Source organism: Mustelus asterias, chromosome 12, assembly GCF_964213995.1.
Source record: "Mustelus asterias chromosome 12, sMusAst1.hap1.1, whole genome shotgun sequence".
Classification (NCBI taxonomy): domain Eukaryota; kingdom Metazoa; phylum Chordata; class Chondrichthyes; order Carcharhiniformes; family Triakidae; genus Mustelus; species Mustelus asterias.
The window spans coordinates 28,167,922-28,189,320 of record NC_135812.1 but is presented as its reverse complement, the minus strand read 5'-3'; the positions used below and the strand labels follow the sequence as shown (position 1 = coordinate 28,189,320).

Sequence of the window (21,399 nt, the reverse complement as noted above, 5' to 3'; positions counted from 1 at the left end):
ATTAAAATTGGGAATGCTCGAGGGGTTGTGGACTTGGAAGTAGGGGGAGTTGAAAATAGGAATGGGAATGTTAAAATCAAGGCATTTACTTGACTAGGATTAAATTTAGATCAGTGAGCATGGGAGTGATGGGTGGGTACGGACATGAGCAGCAGGATTTTAACTGACGAGTAAAGAGGGTGGGCAGGGCAGGCCAGCCAGGAGTGCATTGGAATAGGCATTTAACGAAGGCATGAATGAGGGTTCCAGCATCAGATGGGCTGATGTAGGGGTGGAGTTGTGTTATATTATGGAATTGGACAGTCTTGGGTGCAGATAGGTGAACGGAAGCTTGGCTTGGGGTCAAATATGATGCCATAGTTATACACACAGTGAAAGTACTTCATGTTTCATTGTTCATCAAAATGGATTTGCAAGTAATTGAAAGAATAACTACCTGTAAAATGCAACCTGAAAGAAAAACATATCTCATTGCAAGCTGAAGCACACTGATTTAAAATGGGTATAAGTATTTTATTTATTGTATGAGAATAAAGTATGTTGCCTGAGGGGCGAGGAAGCTTTAAAAAGATGGTTAGTGCCAGAAACGAATTACTTGAAATGCATTCCAGACATTATAAGAGTCTTCGAAACAAGACTATGAAAGCCATTTGGAGTGAGAAAATGGTAGTGGACCAGATTGCAAATGAATTGAGTTAGGAATGTAGATGGAAGGAGTAATGAAGTGAGATTGGCATTGATTTCTCTGCACAGTTGTAAAGAAGAACCAAGACCAAGCTAGAAATTTTGAAAGCAGGAATTAGGGCATAATAAAAGCAAAGTTAGAATTAACCAATTTAGTTTTACAAAAGGGCTATATTTAAAATATATATTTCATTGAACCTGGGTGTTGTTGCTTGGGCTGGCATTTTTATTGTCCATCCTTAATTGTCCTCAAGAAGGTGGCAGTGAGCTCCCTACTTGACGTGCTGCAGTCTGTGGTTTTGGTGCAACCACAATGCTGTTTGCAGTGGTTCCCAAACTTTTTTCACTGGGTCGCACTTTGGGAATAAACATTTGCTCGTGCCACACCAAATTTTTTATTGATGATAAATACATTCAAAAACAAAAAAAAACAACTCCTAGCAGTGCTTGATTCATAACATAGAACACAACTACTTTATAATATGATCATGGGGCATCCAGAAAGTATAAAACAATCACTTGGAAAAATATCTAATCCATGTTCAAATGTTTCTTTGATTGCCCTTGAATCTTCCCGCCACACTTGCCATCCTCTCTTGCCGCACCAGTGTGGCGCGCCGCAACCTTTGGGAACCACTGGCTGTTCTGGAGGGGTTTCCAGAATTTTACAACAGTGGAACGAAGGAACAGTGAGATAGTTCCAAGTCAGGGAGGTGTGTGGTTTGGAGGGGAACTTGCAGGTGGTGGTGTTCCCACGCGTCTGCAGCCCTCATTCTTCTAGGTGTTGGAGGTTGCAGGTTTAAAAAGTCCTGTCGAATGAGCCTTGATGGGTTGCTGAAGTGTATCTTGTAGATTGTGGGGTGGGGGGGGGTCACAACCTGCAGGTGCGTCGTGGGATGTTGAAGATAGGTTGTTGGGTAAATTCTTGCCGTCCTTTAAACCGATCCTGTTGAAAAAACATGAAATGTTCCGTGGCCCTGTTTTTAAAAAAAAAAGCGGGATGTTCCGCGATCTTGTTAGAAAAAAACACGTTGGACATTCTGTTTATAATGCACATTTTGTAGAAGACGGTATGACAATAGGACCTCTCAAACGATGACATAGCATGAGGACTTGTGATGTGGAGAAAAATCTTAGTATTGCCTGATACAATTCAAGTTGCTTCCATTTTATGAAAGGAAAAGGTAAGAATTAGGAGAAAGGTGTATTTTTAAATGTACAGTAAATCCTACTTAGATTGGGACTGTAGCAGCAGTACTGCAGCCTGCCTGGTCAGTGGACCATGCCCGAGTCTCGAATTTCCTGCCATTTAGGCAGGCTATAACTTCCGAGTTTGACAAGTAAAGTAATTATCTCTCAATCCAACCCATTACTTTTCCCCTGTGTGCTTAAAACATTTTGCTTTTATATCAATTTCAGAATGAAATCATGTCTGAAAGATAGGAAAACTATTGAGACATTTTAATTTATAAAAATGTTACACTGCATGTGAGAAAGGGTAATTGACACATTAACCAAGACTTCAATGAATGCAGCAAAATGTAGTTATAGATGTGACATATCCCACCTATCAGGGAGGTTTATTGATGGGATGGTAATGGATAATTGGTGACTGTTCTAAGTTTCCACCTAAAAGCAGCATGTTGATTTGGTGAACTCTGCATTTTGAAGGTGCATCTTAAACGAAAAACCTGTCTCAAATAAAGGGCAGTCAATTTTTGTGGATGGCTGGTGCACTGAATGTATTGTCTGATTTTGGACTTTTTATTTTGAATGTTTATGTTGATAAGAGGAGTTTGAATAATACTGACACTGATTTCCTTTGTACTGGAATATGGCCCAAATAAATAAAATGGATCTTGAATGGTCCGCCTTGTATTAAATATACTATATAATAGTACAGAGTGGAAAGATCATATTTCATTACACATCCCATGTGACGGATCATTTGGGTCGCCGGACAAAATGTTGGAAAACACTGTTGCAACTGTGGTGGTGAAGGGAGTGGGTGTTGAATGTGTTGGATGAGGTAATAAAGCGAGCTGCTTTGTTCTAGATGGAATCAAGCTTCTTGAGTGTTGTTGGAGCTGCACTCATCCAGGCAAGTAGAGAATATTCCACCATACCCCAATGTGTGCTTTGTAGATGGACGACATTCTCTGGGGAATTAGGAAGTGAGTTTATTCTCTGCAATTGGAACCATAGAAAAGTTATGCTGTAGAAAGAGGCCATTCAGCCCATTGTGTCTGTGCCAGCCAAAAAAGAGGGAAAAAGAAACTAGCTGCTCATTTTAATCTCACTTCCCAACACCTGGTCTGTAGCCCTGCAGGCTACTACAGCACTTTAGATGCAGATCCATGTTCCTTTTTCAATGAGTTGAACATTTCTGTCTTAATCAACAATTTAGGCAGTGAATTCTAGACACACAAATGCCCTCTAGTAGTTGACCCCCTCAGCTAGTGGAAACAAGTCTTTCCTGTCTACAACCCTCATTATTTTGCACACCGGACTCTGACCAGCTCCTGTGGTGACAGTATTTATTTGGCTGGTCCAGCTTAGTTTCTGCTCAATGGTAACCCCCAAGATGTTGATGGGGGAATTCAGTGATGATAATGCCATTGAATATTATGGGGAGATGGTTAGATTTTCTTGTTGGAAATGGTCATTTCCTGGCATTTTCATGGCACGTATATTACTTAACCACTTACAAACCCAAGCTTGAATGTTGTCCAGTTCTTGCTGCATAGGGGCACGGATAATTTCATGAATGGTGTTGAACATTATGCAATCATCAGCGACCAGCCCCACTTCTGAACTTATGATGGAAGGAAGGTAATTGAAGCAGCTGATCAACACCTAAATCAATGATCATGGGGACAGTAGGGCCAGGGAGCAAAAGCGCTCTTGTGATACTGTTTCTGGGCCTTTTACCTACTCCCCCTTGCATCCTTCGGGTGGCCAGAATTGAGAATCATGGTCACAGTGGGATTAAATTATTTTACATAGATTTAACAAAACACACCCAGAACAGTTTGAAGTCAGAACAGTTCCCAGAACATCAGGGAGAGACTCTAGTCAAGTCACCAACAGCAGATTCTCTACTCGAGGAAGGCAAGAAAATCCTTGCTTTCAGCTAACCAGCAGAATTTCCAATTCCAAGGGAGAGAGAGATGCACTTCTTTTCAGCTTGATGCTGACAGCCAAACAAAAAATGAAACTTAAAATTCACTCGGACAAAGAAAACTGCCCAGAACACATGAACTGCTAACCAGTCTTCCTCCAAACGATGCAGAGTCATAAAAAAATCCCAGAGTAAAAGTAAACAATCCCATTTAAGCCACTGAAGTAGCAATTAAAGGACTTCTACAGACAGCCCGGCAACAATGAGAGCATCAGAGAACACAATTTTAAAAAAAATCTCTTTAAAGATACACGAACATCACACAGACAATAGGAGAGCAAATCCAGGAAATCTGAAATATAAACACACACAATGTTAGGAAATGCTCAGCAGGCCTGGAAGCATGTGTGGAGTTAGAAACAGCGCCGCTGCTTCAGGTCCCCTCGGGTTTATGACCTGCACTTGCTCTGCTGTAGGGTCACTGGCTTCTGTTTCTCTCGCTGACCCCAGACATGCTGAACATTTTCAACACTTCCCATTTCTATTGGAACAAAAATAGCCCCTTCTGTCATCCATCCAAAAAGCAATTTGACTTCTTGTGAGCTCCTCCATCTCATTTAGCAAGAAACCCAGCTACTGCTCCCTGAGATCTGGTTTTGCACAACGTTAACTTTTTTTTCTGAAATTCATGTTTAAGGTATGAAGAAAACATAAACAATTTGCTGAGCAAAAGAAAAATCAACGTCCTAGCAATAAATTGATTCGTAAAAGTAAGTAATTTATAAAAAATGACCATCCTAAAAAATGCCAAGCAGCACAGTTGGAGGGAGGGGCAGGGTATGTGTGTCTCCTGCACTGAGCAGCCTCTGTGTCTGTGTTCATTTCCAGACTCTGGATGCTATTGTGATTGTTCTCGCACTCCTCTAACAAGGCTTGGAGATTATTGTCGCTGAGGAAGACCAGGATAGCTTTGGAGGTGACAAAATGTGCTTCTCTGCTCTAACGCACCATCTGCCCTGGCTTTTGCTGTTGTTTAACCACTGCTTCTCCCTTCTCTGTCATCTTGGTGGTGAGAGTATTATTCGGGCAGTACCTGTGTTGGAGGGTGAGAACACAAACCAGGTTGGACTACATCTCACGGGGTGTTAAAACAAATGGCTAGAGGCTTGAGCTCTCGCTCCAGGACATTTTGGATATTGAACACTGGAACTTTGTCAGAGAGTGAATGCCCACTGTGCGTTTGCGTGTGAGTATCTCGAGATCTGCGGTGGTCACTTGGGCGGAGAGTGCTGTGCCGACAAAGGCAAAAGCTGCGAGTTGAGTTTTGGCCTCCTGAAGGCACGGGCGCTGAAGTTTTGCTTATCCCTGCACCCCCTGCTTTGGGGACGAGCAGGAAAATGGATTTAAGGCCACATTTAGATCAGCCATGACCTTATCGAATGTCGGAGCAGGCTCAATGGACTGCGTGACCTCAGAGGAATTAAAAGATGTCAGAGGTGGCACTTGTTCATTATATGAAATAAATTGTGAGCGTACTGGTAACACCATTTTCGGAGAGAAAAAATGAAGAATCTGATCTGTGCTGCAGTTGGTAAGCAAATTGCTTCCATTCCTTATGACCTTATATTTTGGCTCAATACTCAACCAAAAGCCTGCACATATTTCCAGCTGCTGGACCTGCCGCGAGACTGAGAGCTGGCCAGCTGGGCTCTACCGTTGCCAGCTACAGAAGTGAATGCTAAAGGAATTGCTTACCTTCAGTGATCTTATCAGCCATAGAGGAATGCTGAATTTTAAAATGAGCCAAGTCTGCATGTTTCAATGTGTTACTACTGCCAGTGAATGGAGCATGATAGGATGCAACATTAGACACCCGTTTCAAATGATCCAGCAGTCTTCAATATCTGTTGTGGGTTGTGACAATGTAAGAATTGTTCACTATGGTGGATGATTGAGGTTCTGTTGTAAGTTTTAAAAATATATGCTTGCAGAGCAAAAACATGATGCAGCTCACTTTTAAAGGGAATAGTTGAAAAAGAAAATTATGAAAAACACTTAGCAGTCCCCTGCTATCTGAACATTTGGTAAAATGTTAGTCCCACTCCCATGAATTTGTCTGAGAGAATTTTTTTCTCCTCCTTGAGTTTTATGAGTATAGTGTATAAAGCAGTTGCAAAACTGTACAACACTTTATTTGTAACGTATGTAATTAAGTGAAGTAGGCTGCTGACGTGGCTCCCATCCTTTGAAGTATAGCTAAAGGCAACAACTTTCACGGTCTCAGAAAATATCAGTGAAGCTGATCAATCTGCTTAACAACTGCAGTACAAATCAGTTTCTTTATTGCTCAATTTTTCTCTGTGGTATTTACCAGTATCAGCTCGTTCATTATTTATTTCAGATAATGCCCAAAGTGCCAGCTCTGACATCTTTCAATTTTTTGAGGTCAGATGCTTCAATGCTGACGTCGCTGACTCTGATATTCCACTGACTCTTTAGAGCACTGACCAATTAATGGTTAACATCTTCAAACCTCTGCCTGTACCTTGGATAGCTGCTTCAAGTTAGCCGACACTATATTTATTTAATAAAGTTTGTATTTCACTTGAACTGTTGACACTTGAAGATTAACCAGAAATTCTTTTGGTTCTCAAACACCTGGTCAATTCTTGTTTGCAGGAGTTTGGCACCATGTATATTAGAGTGCCTCATTGGAATGACACTGACTTGCTGCTAATGTTCAGAGTCTTTCTCTCAAATGTTTGGAGTTAGGATGTGCAAGTATACCATTGTTTGAAACAATAGCACCTGAAGATTACAGGAATTGTTTGTGTAAGATATGTTGGTGATTAGAATTGGATAATGCTTTGTTTTTAGACAGAGGGAATTGTCCTGCTCCTTTGAATGTAGTAAGAAGTTTAACAACACCAGGTTAAAGTCCAACAGGTTTATTTGGTAGCAAAAGCCACACAAGCTTTCGAGGCTCTGAGCCCCTTCTTCAGGTGAGTGGGAATTCTGTTCACAAACAGAACTTATAAGACACAGACTCAATTTACATGAATAATGGTTGGAATGCGAATACTTACAACTAATCCAGTCTTTAAGAAACAAAACAATGGGAGTGGAGAGAGCATCAAGACAGGCTAAAAAGATGTGTATTGTCTCCAGACAAGACAGCCAGTGAAACTCTGCAGGTCTCCAAGGCGTTCTCCAAGGCGGCCTTCGCGACACACGACAGCGCAGAGTCGCGGAGCAGAAACTGATAGCCAGGTTCCGCACACACAAGGACGGCCTCAACCGGGATATTGGGTTTATGTCACACTATTTCACATAAATATTTCTGCTTTTTTCCTCCTGAGTCTTTATCATGCGATCCTAGAATCAGAATTTATGTCACACTATTTGTAACTCCCACAGTTGCGTGGACCTGCAGAGTTTCACTGGCTGTCTTGTCTGGAGACAATACACATCTTTTTAGCCTGTCTTGATGCTCTCTCCACTCCCATTGTTTTGTTTCTTAAAGACTGGATTAGTTGTAAGTATTCGCATTCCAACCATTATTCATGTAAATTGAGTCTGTGTCTTATAAGTTCTGTTTGTGAACAGAATTCCCACTCACCTGAAGAAGGGGCTCAGAGCCTCGAAAGCTTGTGTGGCTTTTGCTACCAAATAAACCTGTTGGACTTTAACCTGGTGTTGTTAAACTTCTTACTGTGTTTACCCCAGTCCAACGCCGGCATCTCCACACCTTTGAATGTATCCCTTGATCAACAGGAGAAACGGTGGTCAAATTGTAATCCCTCCTAATCCACAGCCTAGAAGGCAGACCGCTCCCTCCCAGGTAATGTCACTTATAAATTGACGCTGCGAGAAACAGAAGGGAAGTCTTAAGAATTTTTATATCCCTCTCTGCAAGGAACTATGCAGTCTGTGCTATGGGCTACTTTGAGTAACCTGGCCAGGCTACAGTCCAAGGCATTAACCCACATACCAGCATTTCAAAGAATAGCACATTGATGTATTCATTTAACGCTCTGTTGCATTTGCTTAATGGGTACCCTTTTTAATGTGGAGACATTTTACCTTTCCTCAGTAAATAAAATATTAATATTTATACAAGCTCTACTACTTCAAAGTAAAATGCCATCAGATGTTTCAAATAAGTTTCAAGTTTATTTATTAGTGTCACAAGTAGGCTTACATTAACACTGCAATGAAGTTATTGTGAAAATCCCTAGTCGCCACACTCCGGCATCTGCTCGGGTACACCTGAGGGAGAATTTAGCATGGCCGATGCATCCGATGTTCACTACAACTGTTTCAGGAATGAGGTTACAATGATGGGACTTTTCACTGGAATGGAGAAGATGGAGAGCTGATAGAGATTTTCAGAATTGACTGGTTTTTAGATGACGTGTAGTGAAACATGGTTTTTCTGAGATGAAGTATCAGTGACAAGGCAATGGTAAAGATTCAGGATTAAGATTGGATGTATAAAAGGGGAAATTGGAAGAAATATTTTTCCTGTGGAGTGTTTTTGAAAATGAGGCAGTGTTTATAAAGTAAAATAGCATTGGATAATTATTTAAATAAATATGGGTAAACATGGCAGAGCAGTATGTTACACACTGGTCATTGACCATTGAGACTGTCCCAGTTGATGAATGAAGGTATTTTCTGTTTGCTCGCTGTGTGGATCCTAAGTGAGATGAATTAATGTGTTTTGACAATCTTGACCTCGTATCCTATGGTTCATAGTGTATACTGTCCTTAATTCCGTTGCATTTGGCAATGCCACTTAGTGGCTCCAAAATAGATACTGTTCTTTATACGTATTTTCTCTAAAGAGGTGGTTATCGTCTCGTCCTCAGCAATATTAAAATGGAAGTCATGCCACACAATAGATCTTTATGTTCCAATTCTATGTAGTATTTTAGATTCAAAATGCAGGGATACGAAAACTACCTTGAAATAGCTTTCATTATTGGAATATCTTGTGCTAACTGCAAAGTCTGTAGCCCACCCTTTCTGTATGACTAAGATACCAAAGCTAGCTGATAAGTGTCTCTCTTAGCTAAGGTTAGACCCTGTAGTTTTATGTTGGTGGAATGTTTCCTCTTCAAAAATACCAGTTTGGATCAGGTAAAGGCAGGTTTGGATAGGTTAGTCTGCTCAGCTGGTATGAACTGGTATCCATTGAAATTCAGAGCAGGAATTTTTTTCCCCCCTCTCTTCCACATGAGCACGTACATGTCTCAGCAGTATACTATGTGCCTGAACATAGCTTTGTTTATGGCGCTTTATGACATTTTAATGTTGAACAGAATGTTTGAAAGTCTGAAGGTTGGAATTGGCTCAACTTAATTCAACACACTGATAAAACAGAAAACGTAACCCTTGTTTTTTTTTTGCATTAATAGCAGGCTGTTGTAAGTAATTCAATAAATTTCCAAGCAAATTCCTCAAACTAAACTTTTGCTTCAGAAACAAATATTTGCCAAATGTAATCATAAATACAAGCCATTATTTATAAATATATTTTTTCCTTGTAAATATTAAATGACCTTTGCTGCCAAGCTGACTTAATACTTTGTCTGTCATCCGACCTAATGCACAAAATATCTGGTGTGATTACTTGTCAAAAATGGATTTTCTGGTCTATAATTGGATGGTTGACCTGACGACTTTGAATCATGGTACAGTTCACCCCTGACATTACTCAGTGGAGTCATGCCTTTAAAGGGAGAGAAGTATTACAATGTGGCGATTGTATTCAGGATGTTAAATGTTTCAACATTTATTTAAATTGGATAACTGAAATGTGAAGTTTTGTTTTGCACTTTTAAAATGATTAGTACAAGGTATATAGGGACAATTCAGCAACCTTGAGCCTGGTATCAGATCAGGCTTGTTAGCAAGCTGAGGTCCATCATTTGACTCCACAATGTCTGGGATACCATATGTCAGGAAGACTTTTCTTGGTGATATAATGACTGCCTCTTCCATGGTGCTATGCAATCTACTTACTTCAAACAATCTGGAGCAGTAGTGAATAGTGATAACTTTGCCTTTTAAACTCTAAATCCATTCCTAGGCGCTGCCATGGCCTCATAGGAAAAGTGGAGGGTGCCATTGGTTCGCCCTGCTGTTGGCTATACACGGCACACGTAAAGCAATCCGTGATTAACTTTTTAATAGAGTGACTGATGCTTGGCCACCTGATTGACTGCTGGGTTCTTGCATGGCATGTTGCTATTCCCAAGTGACTTTGAGGTATTTTTGGAGAATGCCGAGTTGAAGTATTTTCGGCATGATGTCAGTTAAAAACTAAGATGCTTGAGAATTTTTTTTTCTGAGATATTGGTAAAAAATAGAGTTGTTAGGAGTATATTCTGGCAATACTCTTTCTTTATTTTTTTACTTGTAATCCTACTGTTGTGCTTGCTTAATTTCTTGTAATCGCTTTTTGGTGGCTAATGAGCAAACTATATGCTTCCAGTTCTACAATAAAATTTAAATCTTCCAATTTGACTCTTTCCACTGGTATTCTGGATAGTCATGATGTGGAGATGCCGGCGTTGGACTGGGGTAAACACAGTAAAAAGTTTAACAACACCAGGTTAAAGTATTCGCATTCCAACCATTATTCATGTAAATTGAGGTTGTGTCTTTATATGCTCTGTTTGTGAACAGAATTCCCACTCACCTGAAGAAGGGGCTTGCAGCTCCGAAAGCTTGTGTGGCTTTTGCTACCAAATAAACCTGTTGGACTTTAACCTGGTGTTGTTAAACTTCTTACTATTCTTGATAGTGCAAGTGTTATTGTTTGGTACTACTTAAACATACTCTGTAACTGAATCATATCTCATGAGTCTGAGTCTAAAATGTTGAATTTACTTTAAGAACACTAATTTGTGGTCAGTTTCAATTTTAAACCTTAATCCCATGACATAATCAGAGAACTTCTTGCAGGCATATCGCTTTCCTGTGTCTGAGGGATCTCATAGTGTAATAAACCAATCGTCTTTGTGTATCTTTTTGAACTAGAAACAACACTGTGCCCAAGCCTGTAGATAATGCATCTGCTGCTACAACTGTCAGCAATTCTAGATCATAGAATTTCTAGTGAAATTGAGATTTTTGACCTTGTCAAAAGCATTTTATTGGTCCACAGTCCAGCCCCACTGTTGACCTTGTCTCAACAGCTGTCATAATGGCTTGTGTCACTGTGTGTGTGTCTCTCTCTGTGATAGGAACTTGCCTACTTTGAGAGAATCATAGAATTCCTACAGTGCAGAGGGAGGCCGTTTCTGCCCATCGAGCCCTATCCTTGTGACTCCATGTATTTACCCTGTTAATCCCCCTGACACCTAAGGAGCAATTTATCATGGCCCATCCACCTAACCCGCACATTTTTGGACTACGGAAGGAAATCGGAGCACCAGAGGAAACCCTCGCAGACACGGGGAGAATGTGCAAACTCCACACAGACAGTGACCTGATGCTGAAATTGAATCCAGGTCCCTGGTGCTGTGAGGCAGCAGTGCTAACCACTGAGCCACCATGCCAAGAAATTTGTGAATGTGATGTTTTTAGGCTTCTAGTGAGAACTCTTAATTACTTTGGTTTTCTGTGGGTCAGCTGTAATTCCCAAAGCTGGCACAGTGTTCCCTAAGAATTTTAATCATTAAGTTAACATTTGACCTTTAATGTCAAACCTGCTCTTGTGGGACTCTGAGGACTGCTCTCACTCGATGGTCACGTTCTTCCTATGATGAACCAAGTGTGAGAATGTTGACCATATGGCATGTTACACCTTCCATGCCTTCCCGGATCTGAGACATTGTACTGTGGAATATCTTGGATGCAGAAGCAATTCAGCATAGTAACCTGTTAAAACAATAATGACCAAATGGGGTGCTAGAAGTAGTCAACAATTTGGGCTCTTTGTCCAGAGGCAACTGTCAAAAGTTGCTGTTGGCATCCAGTTTTGTGAACAGGGTGCTTTTTGCTAATTTAAGACTTTCATCCACTGATACCAGTGAATGCATCTTGTGCTCTGCTGATTTATTTAACTGAGTCTATTCCAGAAAGATTCTAATTAAACCGTTAGACTTTGGTACTGTGATGATTACAAAACAGCACTTTGTCGGTATGGTTACTGCAGAGATGCCCCCTTGTTGTAACATGTGTTCAATCTGTCTTCTTAACTTTGTCTCAGAGTGAGTGAGGGACCCTCCTCACTCTGAAGAGACATATAGGCTCAGCAGCTGCCCTTGGGATTGTGTGATATTCTGTTTTCAGCTTTCCTAAATCTGAAAATAGGAATAGGAATTAATTTCTGAATATCTCACTAGACTGCTCATCAGCAATTTAATCAACCTCATAACATAGAAACATAGAAAATAGAAGCAGGAGTAGGCCATTCAGACCTTCGAACCTGCTCCGCCATTCATTTTGATCATAGCTGATCATATTCAGTATCCGGATCCCACATTCCACCCTATATCCCTTGATCCCTTCAGCCCAAAGAGCTATATCTAATTTATTTTTGAAATCTCACAATGTTTTGGCTTCAACTACTTTGTGTGTTAGTGTTAGTGAATTCCACAGATTCACCACTCTGGGTGAAGAAATTTCTCTCACCTCAGTTCTAAAAGATTATCCTTATCCTCAAACTATGACCCCTAGTTCTAGACTTCCAGAATAGACCTTGGCTGCAAACATGCTTTTCTGCTCAGTAATAATGTTGGGAATTTAATAATAATAATTTAGGGCGGCATGGTAGCACAGTGGTTAGCACTGCTGCTTCACAGCTCCAGGGACCTGGGTTCGATTCCCGGCTTGGGTCACTGTCTGTGTGGAGTTTGCACATTCTCCTCGTGTCTGCGTGGGTTTCCTCCGGGTGCTCCGGTTTCCTCCCACAGTCCAAAGATGTGCGGGTTAAGTTGATTGGCCATGCTAAAATTGTCCTTGGTGTCCTGAGATGCGTAGGTTAGAGGGATTAGTGGGTAAAATATGTAGGGGTATGGGGGTAGGGCCTGGGTGGGATTGTGGTCGGTGCAGACGCGATGGGCCGAATGGCCTCTTTCTGTGCTGTAGGATTTCTATGATTCTATGAATAATGACGCCTGGTTCTTATCACATACCAGGATTCTAAAATTTATTTTTCCTTGTATCTTAATCTTGCTAAATATTGCTCTATTATTTTTAATATAGTTCCTCCTGGACTTTGCAACTGAATTGCAGATGGTTATAATGTGAAATTTTAAAACCATTTTACTTTAACAAATAATATTGAAACGCTTGTGCCAGTGTCTAGCTTGTTCTGTGGGATGACCATCAACTTCTAACTTATTGCTTCAATAATTAATTTCTGTTTTGGTATCTTCTCTTAAAAAGGTTCTTTGTTTTTTTCTGTGGCTCTTTGAATTTTATTTTGTTATCTCTTTTTCCTATGAACTATAGGGATGTTGGATCTGCAGGCTCTTTTGAAATGTCCTGACTTCCAACAGTTCTGGCACTTGGCTCCCCTTGCTGGGCATGCTTCCCACTTTTGTGGGGTTTATTTATTGACTGGCTTTGCTCATTTTCTCCAAGGGATATCACCTATTCCTATGAACGACTTTTCTGTTGCTTTCTATGCTTGTTCTGTCACATTATTTGTACTGCCTTGAGAGTTAAACCTTCCAACATTTGCAAAAGATCTGATTGGATTTTATCCAAAACCCCAACCACTGTCTGATCACTTAACTCATTTCTGAGGATCCCTAAGTCATAATTCTCCACTAGTCTATACAGGTCATTTATAATGAATCAATGGATTCACCTAATTTTTGCCTCCTCATTAGGTTTTGCTTGTTCGGTGATCAAATTATTTTGAACACTGATGTACAAATCGAATATCTGATGGACTTTCCCATATGAGCTCAAAGCCTCATTAAGCCCTTCTTGCAAATAACATTGTCTGCTATGGCCTCCACTCCATAGAGTAAAGTACTGACCTGATTCTTTTGGGTCATGTTGTGCAAACCGTAAACAGTTCTGTATCTGGAGAAGCTCTTCCAATTGTCCCTATGTTGAGTCTATTGTGAGTCTTTAGTGCTTTGGAATGGTTCTGGGAACGATAATGTAAACCCTAAGCTCTGGATCTGTTGCTGCTTTAATAGTATGGTAGATTGTGATCTGTACTCATTGCTGTCTGGACCATGGATCTGTCTGTCTGTTTGCCTCTGCAGCGTCACAACACTCTGTTCTCGGGTAAATCATAGAAACCCTACAGTGCAGAAAGAGGCTATTTGGCCCATCGAGTCTGCACCGACCACAATCCCACCCAGCCCTTACTCCCATATCCCTACATATTTACCTGCTAACCCCTCTAACCTACGCATCTCCGGACACTAAGGAGAAATTTTAGCATGGCCAATCAACCTAACCCATATATCTTTGGACTGTGGGAGGAAACCGGAGCACCCGGAGGAAATCCACGCAGATACGAGGAGAATGTGCAAACTCCCCACAGACACTGACCCAAGTCGGGAATCGAACCCAGGTCCCTGGAGCTGTGAAGCAGCAGTGCTAACCACTGTGCTACCGTGCCGCCCTTCAATTCTTTTCTTTTTCCAAGAATCTGTGGGCCTATTAGGCCTGCAGTCTTCTCTTGAAGTTTTTCTTGGTCTTTACACTGACTACTGCCACCATGTTTTGGTGCACATGAACAATTGACTGAAACCACCAACTGCCGCTATGTTTTGTCTTGTGTTTGGAGTCTAAATGCATTTTCTTTAGAGTTTGTCTGTTCTCCTAAGAATGCTTCTATAGATAGTTTATTTACAGATCCATGTACATTTCAGTACACTACACAAGGTTATACTTCTGCTTCCTAGCAGATCTCATGCACGTGTCATTACATTAGTTATATCAGCATCAGGTCTCCTGAAAACCTTTTGCAACTTTTGCTGGGGAACTGATTGAAGAATAATTGTTTTGCCTGTGAAGAGTAAGAGTCTTGGGTGTTTTCTGTACTCTATCAGCAATATCGGTGCTATTAATCTTCCTTCTATCTAGAGATGTTGAGATAGTTGATGTGTTGCATCTAATTTACTGCAATTCACTAGATTAAGGCAAGGTTTCATTAGATTGGAAAATAGCAAATGTAACTCATTTATTCAAAAGAGACAGAAAGCAGGAAACTACAGACCAGTTAGCTTGGCATCTGTCATAGGGAAAATATTAGAAGCTATTATCAAAGATGTAATAACGGGGCACTCGGGGAAAAATTCAAAAAATTAGGCAGAGTCAACATGTTTTGAGAGGGAAATCGTGTTTAACCAATTTATTGGCGTTCTTTAAAGAGGCGCATGTGTTGTGGATAAAGGGGGACTGGTGAATGTACAGTTCTTATTATCCAGAAGACATTTGATTAGGTACCATATTAAAGGTTGTTGCTGAAAATGAAAGCTCGTGGTGTAACCGGTTATTGGCATGGATAGAAGATTGACTACCTAACAAAAATCTGAGAGTAGGCATAAATGAATCTTTTTCTGGTTGGCAGGATGTAACCAGTGGTGTGCCAGCTGGACCTCAACTTTTTACAATTGATATAAATGATTTGGATGAAGGGACCAAAGGTATGGTTGCTAAACTCTCTGGCGCAAAGGTAGATAGGAAAGTAAGTAGTGAAGAGGACTTAGATGCTCAACGAGACACAAGTAAGTGAGTGGGAAAAGATCTGGTAAATTGGGGTATAATGTGGGCAAATGTGAAATTGTCCATTTTTGACAGGAAGGATAAAATGAAGCATATTATTTAAATGGTAAATGATTGCAGAACTCTGAAATTCTGAGATCTGGGTATCCTAGTGCACGAACTACAAAAAGTTAGTATGCAGGTATAGTAAGTAATTCTGAAAGCTCATATAATGTTACTGTTTATTGCAAGGGGAATTGAAGATAAAGGTAGAGTGGTTATGCCTTCAGTTGTACAGGACACTGGTGAGACCACATCTGGAGGACTGTATATATTATTTAAGGAATGGTGTAAATGCATTGGAAGTAGTTCAGCGAAGGTTTACTTCACTAATACCTGGAACGGGTGCGTTCTTATGAGAAAAGGTTGAACAGGCTGGGCTTGCATCTGCTGGAGTTTAGTATAGTAAGAGGTGACTTGATTGAAACAGGTAAGATCCTAAAGGTCTTGACAAGGTGGTTGTGGAGAGGATATTTCCAGTTGTGGGAGACTCTAGAACTAGGAGGGGTCACTTTTTAAAAAAACAAAGGGTTGCCTATTTAAGACAGAGATGAAGACACATTTTTCTCCATCTTTGGAACTCCCTTTCTCCAGAGGCAGTGAAATTAGAATATTTGAATATTTAAATGCCAGAAGTAGATAGATTCTTGATGATTGAGGGGTGAAAGGTTACCGGGGTAGGTGGGAGCTAAAATTCAGATCAGTCATGATCTTATTGAATGGCAGAGCAGGAGTGAAGGACAGAGTGGCCTATTCCTCCTACTTTGTATGTTTGTATGTACAGTCTGGGCTGAGGTTCTAGATGGCATTCTTTTTGCTAGTTTAGGTGGAATTGCAGTAAGCCAAGATCAATAAGGATTCCAATTTTTGGATAGATAACAATGTGGTTCTAGAAAATAAACTCCACAAATTACGGAAAGTTTTGAAGATGGTAGTCCTGGGCAATGTAAAATTTTCTGGCTTTTTGATTCCAACCTCGAGCCAAAACACTTAAATCGTGTTGTCTGCTGGATAAAATTCTATTCCTGTTTTAATATTGCTTGATTACTCCCACACTCCAAATGTCAAAGAACACTTCTCACTATACTTGATAACTGTGACTGAAATTTTTTATGCTGTGTGACGCTGCAAGCTCGGACCAACTCCAGTACTTGCAGAAGTAATTGCACATGGGGGGAAAAAACTAACTGCGTGGATTGCAGAGATGTTAAATTAATGGTGTCTGGTGTATTTTATGAAATTAAGCTGGTAAATGAACTTTGGAATTGTATTTTGGGAGTAGACTTAAATAAAACTTTATTTCATTGTTTTTTAAAGATTTTGTCAAAATACTTTGGCGGTGTGAAGATGGTTATATTTCAGAAGTTGAGAATGAGTTTGTCACCTTCAGTTACTTCTAGTCCTGATGTTTAGCTCTAAATTGGTTACTTTCTCATGAAAAAATACCGCAGCTTCACAAGTGGCAAATGCTTCAAGGCCTAAGTGGATTTTGTACATTTCAGCTGAGGTTGATTGAATTGGAACACTTGTGACTGTGGTTATTGCTACGTTTTTTTTGTCAGTAGTAACCACATTGTGTTGAAAGCTTATGACTTGCAATGACAATTTTATATGAATTAGTCAGAATTAAAAAGTGAACATTTGACAGGTCTAAATAAACCAGTAAAAAATGAATTAATGAGGGCACCTAAAATTGTGTGCAGTTTTGGTGTCCTTATCTGAGGAAGGATGTCCTTGCTATAGAGGGAGCACAGCAAAGGTTTACCAGGCTGATTCCTGGGATGGCAGGTCTGTCACATGAAGAGAGACCAGGTCTTTTAGGATTCTATTCATTGGAGTTTAGAAGAGTGAGAGGGGATCGCGTAGAAACTTATAAAATTCTAACAGGGTTAGACAGAATAGATTGAGAAAGAATGTTCCCAATGGTGGGGAGTCCAGAACTAGGGGATCATAGTTTGAGGATAAGGGGTAAACCTTTTAGAACTGAGGGGAGGATAAATTTCTTCACCCAGGGGATGGTGAATGTTTGGAATTCACTACTACAGAATGTAGTTGAGGCCAAAACGTTGTGTGATTTCAAGACGAAATTAGATATAGCTTCTGGGGCTAAAAGGATCAAGAGATATGTGGAGGGAGGGGGGGGGGGATCAGGATATTGAATTCGATGATCAGCCACGATCGAGATGGTAGAGCAGGCTTGATGGGCTGAATGGCCTACCCCTGCTTTTAGTTTCCGTTTCTAAAACCAGAGCACCTAAAAGTGAAGTACTTGAGGACCATTTTTAATTCCGTTTGATTTGAAATGAATTGAAAATGCATTTAGTGATTGGTATTTTGGCCTGTAATTGAGATTTCATTGCAAGGCCCCCATGTTCTCTAGCATTTATAAATTGAAGTAAAATTCTCTTCAATAGTATTTTGGTGTTGCAGAAGATTGTTAGGTAAACTAAAATGTGTTTAATCTGAAATTACATATGTGGACCAATCCATATTTGCATAAATCTTTCCTCCTTTGCAGTTTACAAAATTAGTTGAAGCTGTGTTGTATGCAGAATGTAAAACTTTACTTTTCAGTGTTTTTTTTGATGCATCTCATTTTGAGCGGCCTGATTAATATGCAGAGGTTTTTCATTGGGAAAGTGTGAATCAAATGCCATTTTCATCCTTGCTCTGAGGAAGGCACATGGCCATGAAACATTAACTCTATTCCCCCTTCCCTCTGCCTGACCTAATGAGTATTTCCAGCACTTTTGTTTTGTTCGTATCTTACCAGCAACAATTATTAGCTCGGCACAAAGGGAAGAGGAGGCAGGTTTGTCTCTATTAGTAATCCACGAAACTGTTGGACACCATTGTCATCAAGAATTGGGATGTTTGTGGAGCTGCCTTCTCTGATTAGTTGTTTAATTGTTCACCGCCATTCTCGACTGATTATGGTAGGACTGCGGCACTTCAATCTTTTACATTGGCTGTGGGGTCACTTAGATCTGTCTATAACATACATGTTGTTGTAGCTTCACTAAGATGGCATCTCATTTTTAGGTGTTCCTGGCATGGATTCCCACCCTCATTGAATCAGATTTGGTCCCCTTGATGATAATGAGGGATATGCCAAACCATCGCATTACAGTTCTGCTGCTCATGGTCCAAAGTGCCTCATGGATGCCCAGTTTTGAGCTTCTAGCTCAATTATGAATCCATTCAGTTTAGCATAGTGTGACAATTATCTAGTTAGCATGGTATGACAGATATCTAGTTCATGGTTCATGTTAATATTTTAGAAGTAATGTTTAGTTCTGGGAAGATTAAAGTCCAACTGTAGGAAATGGTATAAATGCAACTAACACAGCTTGGAGTCCAATTACATTAAAAAGGTTGGTGCCATGTTGACTTGGGGATTAACAGCTAGAAAGGTATGATCCTAAAACAACAGGTGGATTTACTAAGCTAGAGGCATGGTGTCTACATTGCTTGCAAAGAAATGTATTCAGAGATGCTCTGTGTGGGAATTGGAGCTAGATTAGTTTCAGATCATTTGGTGAACACTGAAAGGCTACATTGCCATGGAGATGGGTGGAGCTTAAGGTTATGCGGTTTCAGTTTATTGGAGTGTTCTGTAGCAGGGGAGACCAAAAGGATGCTGCTGTTAGCTGGCTTCAGGCAGTTGGGGCTCAAAGAAGCCCTCAAAGCCATTGGTGCAACTGAGAGTTCCCCTGGACAATTTGTGCAATTAGGTTTCAGGTGAGTCCAGGGGAACTGAGAAAGTGGCAGAAGGTTGCTGATTCCATAAGGGAGGCAACTAGGGCTTAGAGAGCCCTGGGAGTCATTTTAGCTTGGGGACTGGAGTTCGGAGAAACCCACGGTAGTGCCAGCTTACTGAAGCTAGTGGTATGCAAAGAGTGAAATGTGCCAGTAATTAGTGGCGGCAGAGCAGCTTTGAGTCCTGTAGAATGCAATCTCAAAAGGAGAAATTGAACCATTGGGAGGTGAGCAGCTGTTGAAGCAATCTGAGTCAGAGCAGCTTTGGAGGGAATTCAGAGGCAAGATCTTTGAAAATGAACAGTTGGAATTCATGAGGGAAACAGTTTTAACACGGTTTTAAAAGGTAAAAGTTTATTTTGTTTGTTTAAACTGTGGAATCTTGTGGCTTTATTATCTTAGTACATGGGATTTCAAACGTTTTCTACTTTAAACAGAAAATGACACATCTCTAACTGGGTTGTAACAATAGTGATGGTGCCAGATGACAAGATAGAGTCATAGAGGTTTACAACCATGGAAACAGGCCCTTTGGTCCAACTTGTCCATGACCCCCAGTTTTTACCACTAAGCTATTCCCAATTGTCCGCATTTGGCCCATATCCTTCTATACCTATCTTACCCATGTAACTGTCTAAATGCTTTTTAAAAGACAAAATTATACCTGCCTCTACTCTGGCAGCTCATCCCAGACACTCACCACCCTCTGAGTGGAAAAAAATGCCCCTATCTGCCTTATCTATGCCCCTCATTTATTTTATAGACCTCCTAAGATCACCTGTAAGCCTCCTACGACCCAGGGGAAAAAAGTCCTAGTCTATCCAGCCTCTCCTTATAACTTAAACCATCAAGTCTCAGTAGCATCCTAGTAAATCTTTTCTGTACTCTTTCTAGTTTAATAATATCCTTTCTATGATAGGGTGACCAGAACTGCACACAGTGTTCCAAGTGTGGCCTTACCAATATCTTGTACAACTTCAACAAGACGTCCCAACTCCTATATTCAATGTTCTGACCAATGAAACTAAGCATGCTGAATACCTTCTTCACCACCCTGTCCACCTGTGACTCCACTTTCAAGGAGTTATGAACCTGTATCCCTGGATCTCTTTGTTCTATAACTCTCCCCACCGCCCTACCATTAACTGAGTAAGTCCTGCCCTGGTTCAGTCTTATCAAAATGCATCGCCTCGCATTTATTTAAATTAAACTCCATCTGCCATTGATCAGCCCACTGGCCCAGTTGATCAAGATCCCTTTGCAACCCTAGATAACTTTCTTCACTGTCCACTATGTCACCAATCTTGGTGTCATCTGCAAACTTAGTAACCATGCCTACTAAATTCTCATCCAAATCATTAATACAAATGACAAATAACAGTAGACCTCACACCGATCCCTGAGGCATACCGCTGGTCACAGGCCTCCAGTTTGAAAAACAAGTCTCTACAACCATCTTCCGTCATCAAGCCAATTTTGTATCCAATTGGTTATCTCAGCCTGGATCCCGTGAGATTTAACCTGATGCAACAACCTACCATGTGGTACCTTGTCAAAGACCTTGCTAAAATCCACATAGACAATGTCGACTGCACTGCCCTCATCTACCTTCTTGGTTACCCCTTCAGAAAACACAATCACATTCAGGAGACATGAGTTTCCACTCAAAGCCTTCCTGACTGTCCCTAATAAGTCCTTGTCTCTTTTAAATATTTGTAGACCCTGTCTCTCAGAATACCTTCTAACAACTTACCCACTACAGACGTTAGGCTCACTAGTCTGATGGAGGGTGATCTGAGTGCGAGTATGCTTCTTTGTAATTATAATGAGCAATGTTGGTGGTGAAATATGTAGAAATTAGTTAGGAAACATGGGTATATGCAGCAATATCTTCTCTCAGGAATATTGTGAGCAATGTAATTGTTACATTGATCCTATAACTATTTGTATCATTATCCTGTCTTGAGTGGCAGCCTTTCATCTTGTAAGAAGATTCATTTGTGCTGTGGTGGTCAACTCTTGTGTCAAGCATCATCTGATGTGGCTCGGGTGTCCCACTCTAGGATGACAGTGTCTGCTATATTTGC

General features: G+C 40.6%; 1 protein-coding gene across 2 annotated transcripts in view; it reads left to right on the top strand.

Annotated features, from left to right (window-relative positions):
• Positions 1-21,399, top strand: part of dhrs11a (dehydrogenase/reductase 11a) — a 99,995-nt gene that overhangs the window by 13,594 nt on the left and 65,002 nt on the right. The window contains exon 1 of one of the 2 annotated variants that reach the window (XM_078224973.1): positions 4,762-4,781. The exons of the other annotated variant lie outside the window; for it this stretch is intronic. The gene's annotated coding sequence lies outside the window, so the exon portion shown is untranslated. Of the gene's footprint in view, positions 1-4,761; positions 4,782-21,399 lie in introns of those variants that run through there. 2 annotated transcript variants of the gene reach the window in all.